The sequence below is a fragment of the Dromiciops gliroides genome, chromosome 5, assembly GCF_019393635.1.
Source record: "Dromiciops gliroides isolate mDroGli1 chromosome 5, mDroGli1.pri, whole genome shotgun sequence".
Taxonomy (NCBI): domain Eukaryota; kingdom Metazoa; phylum Chordata; class Mammalia; order Microbiotheria; family Microbiotheriidae; genus Dromiciops; species Dromiciops gliroides.
The window spans coordinates 91,506,952-91,521,344 of NC_057865.1; the positions used below are offsets into that span (position 1 = coordinate 91,506,952).

Here is a 14,393-nt window from a genome sequence, read left to right on the forward strand (position 1 = left end):
TTGTTTGGTCTGTGTCTTCTTAGACAACATGACTGATATGGAACTATGTCTTACATAGACTGCACAAATATAACCTATTACAAACCTGCTTACCATACTCAGAGAGGTAAAAAAGAAGAAAGGGAGAGACTTTGGAACCCAATTTTTTTTTTAAAATCAATGTTAAAAATTGTTTTTACATGCAATTAGGGAAAAATAAACTATTCAAATAACACAAAATGAGAGGGGGAACATATTTAAGTATTAATTTGTTATATGGGATGGCTCTCTGGGATGGAAGAGAAGGATACTCAAAAAATTTTGGCAATTTTAAAACAAAAAGATATCAAATTTTATTTTTAAAAAGAAAGATCCTTAGCGCCCAGAGGACCCGAATTCAAGTCTTGCATCAGTCACTTACTGCCTGGGTAACATTGGATTAGTATCATAACTTAATTCCTTTAATGGAAATGTATGTGTTTGGACTGGATGACTTCCCATTCTAATTTAAATCTCTGATTCTATGATCTGCTGACCATAAACCTACAGCCTCAAGCAATAAATAAAATAGCATTAGTGAAACATGATCTAGATGAAATAGGCATCTACTGTCTGTTTTTAGTATGTGCTGCTCCATTTCAAAAATGTAGCATTAATTATTAATCCAAAACATCTTGAGTTCCTATTCTTTACAACCTCTCTCTAATCATTGCTGGCAAAGACACTTTATTTGGTGAAACCTTTGGTATAGATATCTCCAATAGCTTTTGAAAAAAAAAAAAAAGATAATGAAAACTTTTTCCTTCATCTGAATACATTGCTAATATCAGTTTCTTTTAATCCATATGCAGATATTTCTGTTCCCCATTAAAGAAACAGCCCACAGATCAACTAAAAAATGTTATTGTTAGTTTCCCATGAAAGCTTACCCATTTGGGGATAAAAGTAACATTCTACAATCATGTAGCAGCTAGCAATGAGAAATGTAAACTTTCCTTTCTCCCTTCCCCAATTTTTTGTTTTACAAAGTTATTAAGTAAATTCACCATTTGAGTGTTCACTGATAACTGGACATTTAAATCAGAATATAAGTTTATAATGCTAAACTAGTCTCATATCAATGTATAAGTAAATTATCCGATAGCTAAATTCTAAAGAAACTTCGCTATTTTTCAAACAACATCTAACAGAGGTTGATCATAGCTGTTAAATGATACTCATTTTTGGCAGGAAAAAAAAACGTCAACCCAACATCCTATCTTCAACAGCATCAGAAAAAACCTAGCATTTCTATGTAATGCTAGCAGTTATATAAATGCCAAGTAATAGCCATGTGGTCTTGATTCTTCATGAAGATATGTAAATTAATATTTATACTTCCTTCCTGTTTCATATAACGTATAGCAAATAACCAGTAATGCTAACGAACTATAATCCCTTCTGAAAACTGTTAATAATTATGACAAATTATGAACTATTATTAGTTTGACCAGAAATTCGTTCATGAGGTTCCTAAATTTATAGCCATAGCCTTGAGTGAAAGTTACAGGGTGGGCAGCTACGTGGTGCAGTGGATAGGAGCACCGGCCCTGGAGTCAATAGGACCTGAGTTCAAATGCGACCTCAGACACTTGACACTTACTACCTGTGTGACACTAGGCAAGTCACTTAAACCTCATTGCCCCGCCAAAAAAAAAAAAAAGGAAACAAAAAAAAATAATAAAATAAGTTGGAAAAAAAGTTATAGGGGAAGCAAATAAGCTATATGGGATAAATATATACATAGATATATTTATATTTTTATATCTGTATGGTATATATTTGTGTAGTTTATTATGTTCAAGGATGACACAAGTAGCTGGTCCAGTCATTCATGTATCAAAGTCTACAATGATGCCACAATTAATGAAACCTTCAGAAAAGGAAGCTTCTTTGTAATAATTTTGATAGTATTTTCGGAGAAATTTTAAAACTCCACAAACTGCATAGAGTAATTCATACCACAGAAGACAAGCTGCTACTTGCTGTTTCCCTTTAAGATGTAGGCTATAGGGGCAGCTAGGTGGCTCAGTGGATAGAGCACCGGCCCTGGATTCAGGAGTACCTGAGTTCAAATCTGGCCTCAGACACTTAACACTTACTAGCTGTGTGACCTTGGGCAAGTCACTTAACCCCAATTGCCTCACTTAAAAAAAAAAAAAAGATGTAGGCTATAAAACTGCTTAGGTTAGGTTAACAGACAATCCTAAATAATTCAAGACAAATTATATTTTATACGACTTTGAGCTTCGAGGGATAGGGGAGCTAATGGTAAGTCTAGCAGAATGGAAGAATTAAATGAAGGACATATATATTTAACACTTAAAAATCTACCTCTATAAATGATGCCCTGTGCAATTTCCAGGTCATTGGTTAACAGGTTTACCTATGGGAAATAGGAAGCTAGCAAACTATTTTTTATTTTATTAAATGGATAATCTTCTTAAATGTTAATATTTACATTATAACCTATATTTTGGGTTCCTTGATAAATCTGACATCATTCAGCTTAGTGTTATATTATGCTAGAACCAGTTCCTGAAATACATTGCCATTCCTGTTACTGCACAGTGCTTGGCACCTAATAGACACTTAATTAAGTGCTTGTTTATTACTACATGTTTCTACTTCAGTTTAAAAAAATTCTGACCACAAGGTATCTCATTGGAACACCTCAATGTTAAGAGGTAACAATAGTATAATTTTGTAAAAAATAATAATAATAACAACATAGCAATGCCTATAGACTTTAAAGAGTATAAAAGAAAGAATTCTTAGCTTGAGAAAGTATCTAGTTAGCTCAGTCAGAGCACTGCAGCATGCTAATGAAGACAAGGTCACAGGCTTGACTCCTGTGTGGGCCAATTGGCTTTGCTCTCTCAAAATCAAAGCCCATAGCCCTCTGCAGTCAGCAGTTTTGTAAATCTTCCAAAGGCTAAAGTAGATGGAAAACCCTGAATTCATAACTACTGGGGGGAAAAACACTCTCAAAATACATGCCCAATTGACAATGGGTCAGCTTTGGGAAATGAACTACATACTAGACTAATTCAGGAAACCATGAAATATTTTGTACAAGAATATACACAATGATAGTTTTAAGATATCAACACTATTACTAAATTATCAAATCTTAGTGTATAAAAGCATAAGAATATGAAATTAACAATTTTCTTCATTTTGCTAAAAATAAGAGAATCTTAAAATGGCATAATTGCTATTGCTGTTGTTAAATTAAGCATTATTATTAAAGGAAAATGGTTTTATCTGAACTACTATTAAGACAGGATAACAAATCCTACAAGTTCCTGCTCAGTTTAAATGTCTACATCAATTCAGATTAGAATAGAGAAAAAATAGGAGATTTCTTGGTGAATTCCTTCTGGATGTGAAGTACAATCATTCTAAGAATATATGCCAGGCCCGCCCTAAGTTACCCTATCTTTTCCTATGTTGTTCTATTTCTCTAAGCTGTTTGCGAAATTCCAGCATCTTTCTTAACCAGAAACTGTTAAACCAAAAAAGTTACCAAAACAAATAACATCTCATTAGGTTCCCTCCTCCTTTACTCCTCAGTTGCTCTTTCAAACTCTGTCCATAGAATCAATAGTGTTTTCTAGAGAACTTCAAATTTGCTCCAATTATTTACATTACAGCTGGCAGTCACTCAATAATTTATTCAACTGAAAATAAAAACACTAATTTATACAGGATTGCATTTTTTAATGTATTGCAAAATCTAAGAACTGATGTTTTATTCCTTTCCTAGAAAATGAAAGATTTTATATATATATATATATATATATATATGTATGTATATATACATACCAAAGAGCATAAGAGTAACAGGATGAGTTTTAAAACCTCATAATTAAAGTGTTTTGTAGTTCCACTCATTTGCCAAAGACTATATTCTCTGGTATTTAATTAACAAGAAAATTTCTAAATGAGATTTACATTCAACAGATAACTCTTAAAAACATACTCTACAACAGGGGTTCTTAAGTTTTGAAAGTCATGTACAAACCCCTATGTCAATCTTTGATAAAGCTTATAGATCCCTTCTCAGAGCAATGATTTTAAATCATCAAAGCAAATGCTAAATTTCAGATAGAGATTAGTGACAATAAAGACTTTTTTTTTTCCTATCCAAGTTCACAAACCCCCTGAAATCTCCTTAATCATCTGTTTGAGTAGGGGAGTTATGGATCCTAGGTTAAGAATTTCTGTTTTAAAACAAGCATGATCTTAACTGAAGTTCTGATATCCCTCTATTTTACATCTTTTACTACAAAATTAATGAAACACTATTGTTCTAGTGAGCAGTTGGGATAAACATTTGCATCTTGTTTTCATTCTATTTTTTAATAAAAAAAAATCTTTTAAAATTTAAGTTTAAAATATCTCATTTTTAAATTTAGTTATTTACCTTTTATACTTAGAGCTGTTTTTCTTGTATCCTCTGTTCATCAAACTCTCTTTCAATCATTCTTCAGCTTTTGCAGTCAAATAGCTAGCTATTCATTAGGACTTGAGCCCACTTGAAGTCATGAGTGGAAGCAGCATAAGAGTTGATTTCTAACAGTGCACTAGTGGCTCCTCCTCCTTGTGAAATCTCAGGTGATGACAAAAGAAACTCATTTTCTCTCATACCTTCCCTGGTCTGAAAAACCTAAGAAAATACAGCCAGAGCCAATATTTTCCTGATTAAGAAGGTTATGGTTTTAGAAAGGCTTTCAGAATTAGTGTTTTTGTTTTCATTATCAAAGTTATTACGTATGCTGTTTTTCCAGATGTTTCCTACACTCTGCACCAATTCTCAAGTCCCTCTGAATTCTTCACACTTTCCATTTCTTATAATGTAGCAATATTTTATACATTTAGATGCCACAACTGTATTCAACCATTTCCCTAAGATCAGCCCTCCCCCTCACCCCCACCATACACTCTCTGTTTACTTTAGTTTTTTGCTATGACAATAAATGCTGTTATGGAGTGAAGTGATAAGAACCAGGAAAATAACATACATCAGAACAAAAGTGCAAATGTTAAAGAATAGCACCCCCCCCATAAAAATCCTAAAACAGAGTTCTATGTAATTATAATGGCCAAGTTTGTCCCCAAATGCACCTCAGTCCCTTCATCTTCCCCCACCCCCACTAGGAGTGTGGCACACTGCACAAACTGTTAGACTCAGTTGATGTGTGCATTAGCTTTGCTGATATTGCCTGTTTAAAAATAAAAAATAGCTTGCTAGAACAGAGAGAAGAGAAGGGAATCAGAATTTATATAGCACTTACTCTTTGTGCTAAGCACTTCCTCACAATCCTGGGATATGGATGCTATTGTTATCCTCCTTTTGCAGTTGAGGAAACTGAGGCAAGAAGCAGTCAAGTGACTTGCCCAAGGCTACACAGCTAGTAAGTCTAAGGACAGATACCCTTAGTGTCAAGGCTTCTCAATCCAGGCCCAGTTCTCTAGTGACTATTCTACCAGCTGCCTTACCAGCTGATAAGGAGACAGAAAAGGGTATATTCTGAAATAAAGATACTAATCAAACAATGGAAATCAATTGAAAATTTCCATGTGCTGTGACAAGTATTTTGGCATATACTGGAGCCTTTTTCCTATCGTTCACCTTCTCAGTATACATGGGTACAACATTTTAATGTCAAATTGATAGATGGTTATAGTGCCAAAGAAAAACAATCAAAATGACAAAGTCTGGAAAATATGTCTTGTCAGCAATGGTTGAATAAACTGCGAGTTATTTAGTCTGAAGCTTCGAAGACTTGTAAAAAAAATCTCAGAATTCATCTTATTTTACCTATACTCTGGAATCCAAGGAATCTCAAAAGCTACAAGGGATATTTGAGATTCATATGTATTTCAATTCATAACCAAGGGTCACCTCTATAACACACCCAATAGCTACCTAGACTTCTCCTTAAGACCTCCAAGACCCTAAAGTGAGGGGGAACCTCCTCACTACCACCTGAGGAAGCATATTTCAAGTTTTTATAGTAAAATATAGTTCCTTGTGGGCAGGCACATCCCAAAGTAGCTTTTTTTTCCCCCTAAGCCAGGGTCTCATTTTTACTTCTGTGACCCACATTCCTATTTCCACTACTGAAGAGAAATTTCCACCTTTAGAAGTAAGGCTAAGGGGGCAGCAGCTAGGTGGTTGCAGTGGATAAAGCACCGGCCCTGGATTCAGGAGGACCTGAGTTCAAATCCGGCCTCTGACACTTGACACTTACTAGCTGTGTGACCCTGGGGCAAGTCACTTAACCCTCATTGCCTACCCAAAAAGAAAAGGAAAGAAAGAAAGAAAAAAAAAAAGAAATAAGGCTAAGATATGGATCAAGCCAGTATTATTACTATAAGTAATATTTACATTAGTCATTGTCCACTTTGGTTGTATCTACAACTCCTCATTTTGGGAGACTTCTTTCACTTTTTATGTTAAGGATGGCTTATTGTAATCTTTTTCAATCATATGTTAAGGGTAATGGTTTTCTTTAAAAGTATAAAGGCCTAGAAGCCTCATTAATTTGCATGCCAACATTTCAAAAGATCATTTTGTATGTTTTTTTGTATTTATATCTTCCACAAATGTCCTTGCCCACACATTAAAATAATAGTAGCTTCTCTCAAGGCCAGTCTTAGTAGTACACTAGGTAATTACACTGTCTACTCTGAGATAAACTTCAGTTCTCAACGTCACTGACTATTGTGTTGTTTAAAAATCTAAATGTGTGTTCTAATCTGTTCCCTCAGTTTTGGTGAAACTGGCTAAAATCACTGATAAACTCACCAAGAGTTTAGGCTTTTATGGATTTATTAAAGCTTGGATCTATGTGGTATAGCCAGAGAGACAGAAATCTTTCCTAACAGCCCACATAAAATTCTGCCACCACGCCAATGTCTTGAACCAAAAGAGAGATCCTATCTGCCAGCCTCAACTTCCTACTTCCTGTCCTCCTCCCAGAAATGGGAGGTTCTTCAAGTTGATTGGCTGAGAGTGGTCTCCTGTTGATGTAGCAGTCCACAGCCTCTGAGAACACTCCTTCCCAGGGTTGGCTAAATTTAAATTCAAGATCTAATCACCTTTAAGTGGGTACTCAGTAGTTCCTCATTCACACCCAATTCAAACACACTTAGTTGGACCCCTGGGTGTCTACCAAATTCCATTATTTTAACACATTCCCCCCCCTTTGTTTCTTCAAGGAACAGAGGAAACACAGAGTGTTTCCTTGATGAAACAGTAAAAATAACAGAATATAATACCCTATGCTAACAAACAATATGTAAATAACAATATAGGAAAAAGAGAAAGGGAAAATTTTGTCCGGCAGTTTGACACTGTCTATAGAGGGAGGACCTCTACAGAGAATACATATTACAAATGGTATATATAATAATAGAAGGAAAACAAAACAAAATAAAACTGTTCATTTAAAGTCTTTGAAATCTTGTCATCTTTGAGTGTTGAGATGTCATCAGGGAAACTGGACTCTGGTCTGGGCTCTGGTTGTCTCTGGACTCTGGTTGTCTCTGGACTCTTTTGCTTCTTTAGCTGTTGAACTGGTAGATTTTTACTAATCCTTAGTATAGCATTGTCAATGATCAAATTAAACAGTGAGAGTTCTTCAAAATATAACTAATATTTAAATTTGATATATACAGCGTATTACATTCCCCCTTTTTTGGAGGATTTATACCCATATAATACAGAGTCGAGGCAGTTATACAATCTATAACACTTTTTACTACCATGTGTCTGGATCAAGGCCAAATTTAGTAATGTGTCTGTGATGACACCTGAAAATGTTACGGAAAGGTTACCATACCACATCTCATGGTTCCAAGACATCCAGTAATTGTACTAGGCTCTAGGTGGATGGATTCTGACCATGCCACCAGAATGAGTGGAAAAAACAAACAAACAAGTTAAACCAGGTGCATGTGTTGGAGCTTCCAAGACACCAAGCCATTTTAGGAGGGAGAGAGGAAGTAATTGGACTATGTTCAGCAATTGTGGTCCACATAGTCACCATCATAAGCAAACTACGGACTTCCTGAATGTATTTGGCTGTTCTCTCAGCCTTCATCAGGGCATCTTATGTGTACCTGGCTTTCCTCCTGTTGTACATACCAGGGCCTGCATCAAGCTCATTGTAAGAGCAATTAATCTCTGAAATGATAAATTTCCATAATTCATAAATCTCATATTAATTTCACCAAAGACAATATGGTAAAAATGCATGTTATAGGGGCAGCTAGGTGGCGTGGGGCAGCTAGGTGGCACAGTGGATAAAGCACCGGCCCTGGATTCAGGAGTACCTGAGTTCAAATCCAGCCTAAGACACTTGACACGTACTAGCTGTGTGACCCTGGGCAAGTCACTTAACCCCCATTGCCCCGCAAAAAAAAACCAAAAACAAAAACAAAAAAATGCATGTTATACTGCATAACTCAGGACATACTTGTAATATATACAATAATTCCAAACCATACCCAGAGTATACATAGTCACAATGACATATAAATGATAAACAAATATAAATGGCTGATAATATTAGACACTATTATATAATCTACTTTTAGCAAGTAAACCACATCATCTTGTACATGAATTCTCTATCTAGTATGACAATAACAGATACTCGAAGTGATAATCAAGTTATCCAAAAGAAATAAAACCTCAATCACCAAGACTCAATATTCAACATGTTCATTGATAAACCAAGCAATAGGTTTCAATAACACACCCCCCCCTTTTTTTTAAACATAATCCCATAAACAAACTCATTAAACCCCTGGTTTGGGGTTTTTTTAAATTATGATAGCTTCAGCTTCTAAGGCCCAACAGCCCCACCTATACCCTTAAACAGTCAAAGTAATAGATTTTTGAAGTCATCAGAGCTGAATGGTATATACTTAAAATGTCTTTGAGGGAGAGGGAACAGGAGTTGGGTCATTTGGAATTTCAGTCTGAAATGCCTTGCATTCAATCTCAGGTTTGGACTAAGTTGTATTTTGGGGCATTTTGGTTTAAGAGGCCTTGTTTTTAAGCTTGGGCTTGGATTCTCCTTGTCCTATATCTTCAGTATGATAATCCCTGCTTGTTCTGGCCCAGATTTTCCAATAAAGTGAATGTTCAGGTAGGCATTGGCATAGGATTCTTTGCAAATGCCTCAATGTTTGGGGATTAAATGACCCATGTTTGGGCAATTCTTCCTATAATGCATTATGCCACATAAAACACAGTTCAATAAGCTTTCCCCTGGTCATGGTTGTATTTGCTATAAGTTTTCCCTTATTCCAATCCATGAGTAGCTTTCCTATGGGGAATGAATCCTGGGGATAATCCTCATTCTAATATCCTCCATGACATGCCCAACATTCCATACACATAACAAAGACCGACAAAACTAAGATAGGAATAAAAAAAATTCATTAATAATTCAAACTGACCTGTGGTATATGAAGACAATGAATACTATTGTGCTTTAAGAAATGATGAGCAGGAGGAGTTCAGAGAATCCTGGAGGGTCTTACGTGAGCCGATGATAAGTGAGATGAGCAGAACCAGAAGAACATTGTATACAGTATCATCAACCACTGAGAGGTTGATCTACTGTGATGGACTATATTCTTCTCACCAATGCAATGGTACAGAAGAGTTCCAGGGAACTCATTGATAGAGAGGATATCCAAATCCTAAGAAAAAAAAAAAAAAAAAAAAGTACTTGCGGAGTATAGATGCTGAATAGAACCATATTATTTCTTTTATTTTGGGTGCTATTGTTTTTTCTATTTTGAAGTTTTTCATCATTGCTCTGATTTTTTCTCTTCTAACATGTCTAATGCAGAAATAGGATTAATGTTATTATGTATATATCTATATATCTAAAAAACCTATATCAGATTACCTGCTTGCCCTAGGGGAGGGGGGAGGGAGGGAGGAGAAAATCTGAATTGTAAAGCTTGTATAAACAAAAGTTGAGAACTATCTTTACATGTAACGGAAAAAAATAAAATACTTTATTAATTAAAAAAAAATTCAAACTGACCAAGTATCAAGTGATCTTTTCCACTTCTCTGATTAGTGAAGCTAAAGTTAGAAAAGGGGTACTTAGGAAGTTTAAAAACCCACTTGAAAATTAAAGAGAAAACAGCAGATACTTACCAGTACTTTCAAATTTAAAGGGACAGGGGAGGGGAAAATCTTACCCAACTGGAAGATCAGAAGACAAAGGTTCAGCTTTCCTATTCACCGGTCACCAAACTGTGTTCTTTTAAATTTAAATTTGTGTTCTAATCTGTTCCCTCAGTTTTGGGGGAAACTGGCTAAAATCACTGATAAATTCATCAAGAGTTTAGGCTTTTAAGGATTTATTAAAGCTTGGATCTATTTGGTATAGCCAGAGAGACAGAAATCTTTCCTTTCCTAACAGCCCACATAAAATTCTGCCACCACGCCAATGTCTTGAACCCAAAAGAGAGATCCCATCTGCCGAGCCTCAACTTCCTACTTCCTATCCTCCTCCCAGAAATGGGAGGTTCTTCAAGTTGATTGGCTGAGAGTGGTCTCCTGTTGATGTAGCAGTCCACAGCCTCTGAGAACACTCCTTCTCAGGGTTGGTTAAATTTAAATTCAAGATCTAATCACCTTTAAGTGGGTACTCAGTAGTTCCTCATTCACACCCAATTCAAACACTACTAAGTCAATCAAGTTGGACCCCTGGGCGTCTATCAAATTCCATTATTTTAACACACTATATCATCCTTGAGATAATTCAAGAAATAATCTATTACAGACTACTCTCCCCATCATCCTACTCCACACCCCAAAGTCAACAGATGCATACATCTGAAGCTGCTTAAGGGTCTTGTACATGTATCAAAGCTGAGTTGCCTCACAGAATAATCACATATGTCAAAAAGACTGTCCAGAAGCTCAGGAATGAATTTCCAGGCCAAGTGGCATTTAATACACATACTTTGGCCAATTAGCATTCTTTAAAGTTCAAGAACTCTTGAAAAGTAGGGCTTTGTTGATAAGGAGTGATGTCAGAAGCAGAGGCCTTGCTTCTGGATAAACAGAGTGACCCAGCCTCAAATCACCACTGCTGCAAAGACACAGCTGGACACCTTCAAACAAATTCTAATGCTCCATACAGGCAAGGGAAGACTAGCAGTGGACCACGTAACTCTAGAGGTCTAGCAGAGTGTTTCCCAATCTGGAAATCCCAGTAGGTTTCATACTCCCTGCACTAATTATAAGATACAAAATTTGGCTGGCAGTAACCTATATTCTTCAATAATCCACTGGAACATGAATGACCCGTATGTTGTATTTTGTTTTTACCTTTTGGTGCTATGGAAGTAACATTTATCATATGATTATTCAGTTATAACGCATCTGCTGAGAGGCAGGGTAGTACAGTGGTTAGAGAGGTTGGCCTCAGAGTCAGAGGAATCCCACCTCCAGAACACAGAATGCATGGGGGTGGAATAGGGGGGGGGGGGTCCTGGATGTACTGTGCCACTGAAGAATAGAAACAATTCAGAAATGCCTGGGAAGAGTTATAGGAATTGATGCAAATGTGTGAATGAGTGTGTGTATGTGCGCCGCCGCAGCGCATAGAGATAGATGGACAGTTATATATATCATTATATATAATAGTATATAGTAGTATATATGCATATACATATCCACACAGAGGGAAGCATATGAATTTTTTGAGACAAGCAATAATTATATAGTTTTATTTTGTGACAGTAACAACTGTGTTTGCTTCTACTAACACTATGCTGACTCAGAATATTTGACCTTGACTAAATGAAAATGGTTTAAGCTCATTTCTGAACCTTTAGTTTTTGTAAGTTGAAGGATAGATTTCTTACCACATACATAAACATCTTTTCATTTCTTAATTCTATAATTTTTAAAAGCATAGTACTCTAAGGAAACATACAAAAGTTACCAATCTTAAACAGCATACTTCAAATCTGTTTGAAACATTATCCACCCGTTGGTGTGGGAGAAGTCCAAGCATCAAGAAGAATCCAAACACACAATAAAAGAAGATCTATTCACCAATGCACCAAAAAAAAAATGAAGAACTGAATACTACTGCTGTAAATAACCTAATTAAGCCTCAAAAAAACCCATGCAGAGACCTGAGAGACCTGGCAGCTAGAAAGGCCCTAACTGATTCCTCTACCATATGGTATGGCCTTCCTGAAGCTGGAAAGAAGATGAGAAGACTAGTAAAAAAAAAATAGTTGCTAACTATTGCTATGAAGAAAAATGCTTGTCATGGGTGAGATAATACAAATAATGGCATACTAAGGATTGTTAGAAGAGAATTTTTTCTGATGAAACTCAGTTTTTCATTCAAAACTATACCTTTATCAGAAAGAAGTCCAGGTGACCCTGCAAGATCTAATCTTCATAAGACTATAAAACATCCAAAAGGGGGAAAAGGTTTATGGGATTTTAAAAATTCCAATGGCCAAGAAGTCTTGTTCCCCTTAAGAGAATGATAAACATTAAATTACACACACACACACACACACACACACACACACACACACACACACCACACATGCATGACACACATCATGAAAGGGGGAAAAAATTATACCAGAGATGAAGATAAGATAGCTTCGATAGCTTAGGAACTCGCTTGATTTAAGCCCCTCTGAAAACTTACAGGCTACAGTCAAGGCTAGACTTAGAAAATCAGATATATAAAATATAATTTCTATGTTATATTAAACAAGCTTTATATTGTATTTATACTCAAATGGATCTGTGACCTCATAAATGTAGGAGTTCCCTCTATGGAATCCCCAGATTACCTAGTGACTGTAACAGACAAGTAAGATCCTGACCACCTTTGATTTTCATTGGAACAAGAGTCACAAGGAAGTAGCCAAGTATGCATGGATTGAGATCTGTACAGGAAATCTCATTACATTATCTTTTCTCTCAAACCCAGCCCTTTTCCCAATCAATCAGGTTCACAATCATAGAACCACCCTCAACTCTCCACAAACTCACCCCATATATCCAGTGAATTGCCAAGTCCTGTCATTTCTTCCTCCACAATTCTCCCATCTGTCTGTCCGTCTTCTCATAATGCCACTATGGGCCACTTCTTTAACTCCTCCTAGTTCAGATTACTCCTTGCCTCTTGCTTGGACTATTGCAACGGCCTCCTAATTCACTTCCCAGCCTCAATTACCTCCCTTCTTCAATAAATCCTCCACAAAGCTGCAAAAACTGATTTTCCTAAAGAAAAGGTCTGACCATGTCACACCCCTTATTCAATCAACTCTGGTAGCTCAAATATTTCATCTTTATCTCATCCTTATAAAATGGCTATGTTTACATAAGTTTTTAAATGGTCCATAATAGAAATAATGTAGTTTAAAATAAATATTTGTGATGCTTGCTCAATCGTTTTTATTGATGGGGTACACGACCAGAAAAGTTTAGAAGCCAATATTCTAAAGCTTAGGTTGTTTGGGCTTTGAGTCCCCTGCAGAGCAAGCCCAGAAGCCTGTGTCTTAGATCTGTTAACCCTTGCCTGTGCTCTCAAATGCTAAATCTGATGGCCTTTTCTCAATCCTCATTTCCTTTTTTTTAAAATATACTATCAATACCTCCTTATTTTCCAATTTTATTTCACATTAATTCCCTTACCATACTCTACAAAGATGATCTTTCATGATCTCCCAACTCACTCCAAAGTGTATTTATTAGTTTGTATATACTTTGCATCTGCATAATGCTGTATCTTCAAAGTAAAATGTAAACTTATCAAGGGCAGAGAATGTTTCATTTTTGTCTTTGTATATCCTGGGGTATGTGCTTAATAAAGTTTGTTCTGACCAATACAGAAATATGTTTACATGATTGTACATATATAACCTATATCAAATTGCTTATCCTCTTGGGGAAGCAGGAGGGAAGGCAGGGAAAAATCTGGAACTCAAATTTTTTAAATGTGTTAAAACTGTATTTACATATCGTTGGAAAAATAAATCCTATTTAAAAAAGAAAAAATCATAAATATGTTTGACTGGACATCCCCTTTAGAAACGCTTCTCTACTGCCTCTTGGAGAAAAGAACCATATTCGGGACGACGCAATCAATCAGGGAAGAGACCACCAGGTACAGTCACTAGGGCGTAGGCCTTGAGTTCAAAATTCTGCCTTTTGCTGTGTATTTCTTCGTTTGTATGACCTCACCTCTCAGTGTCTCTAAGGAACTCTAAGCATACAGCTTTGATTTTCACTCGAGGATCTTCTTCACTGTGCTCTTAACCCTATGCCCTAAACCAGTGAAATCACA

General features: G+C 36.1%; 1 protein-coding gene across 1 annotated transcript in view; it reads right to left on the reverse strand.

The window, feature by feature from the left end:
• The window catches only part of LOC122729468 (polypeptide N-acetylgalactosaminyltransferase 11-like), a 77,798-nt gene that overhangs the window by 51,112 nt on the left and 12,293 nt on the right, over positions 1 to 14,393 (reverse strand). The window contains 1 exon segment of the mRNA XM_043968361.1: positions 4,448 to 4,690. The gene's annotated coding sequence lies outside the window, so the exon portion shown is untranslated.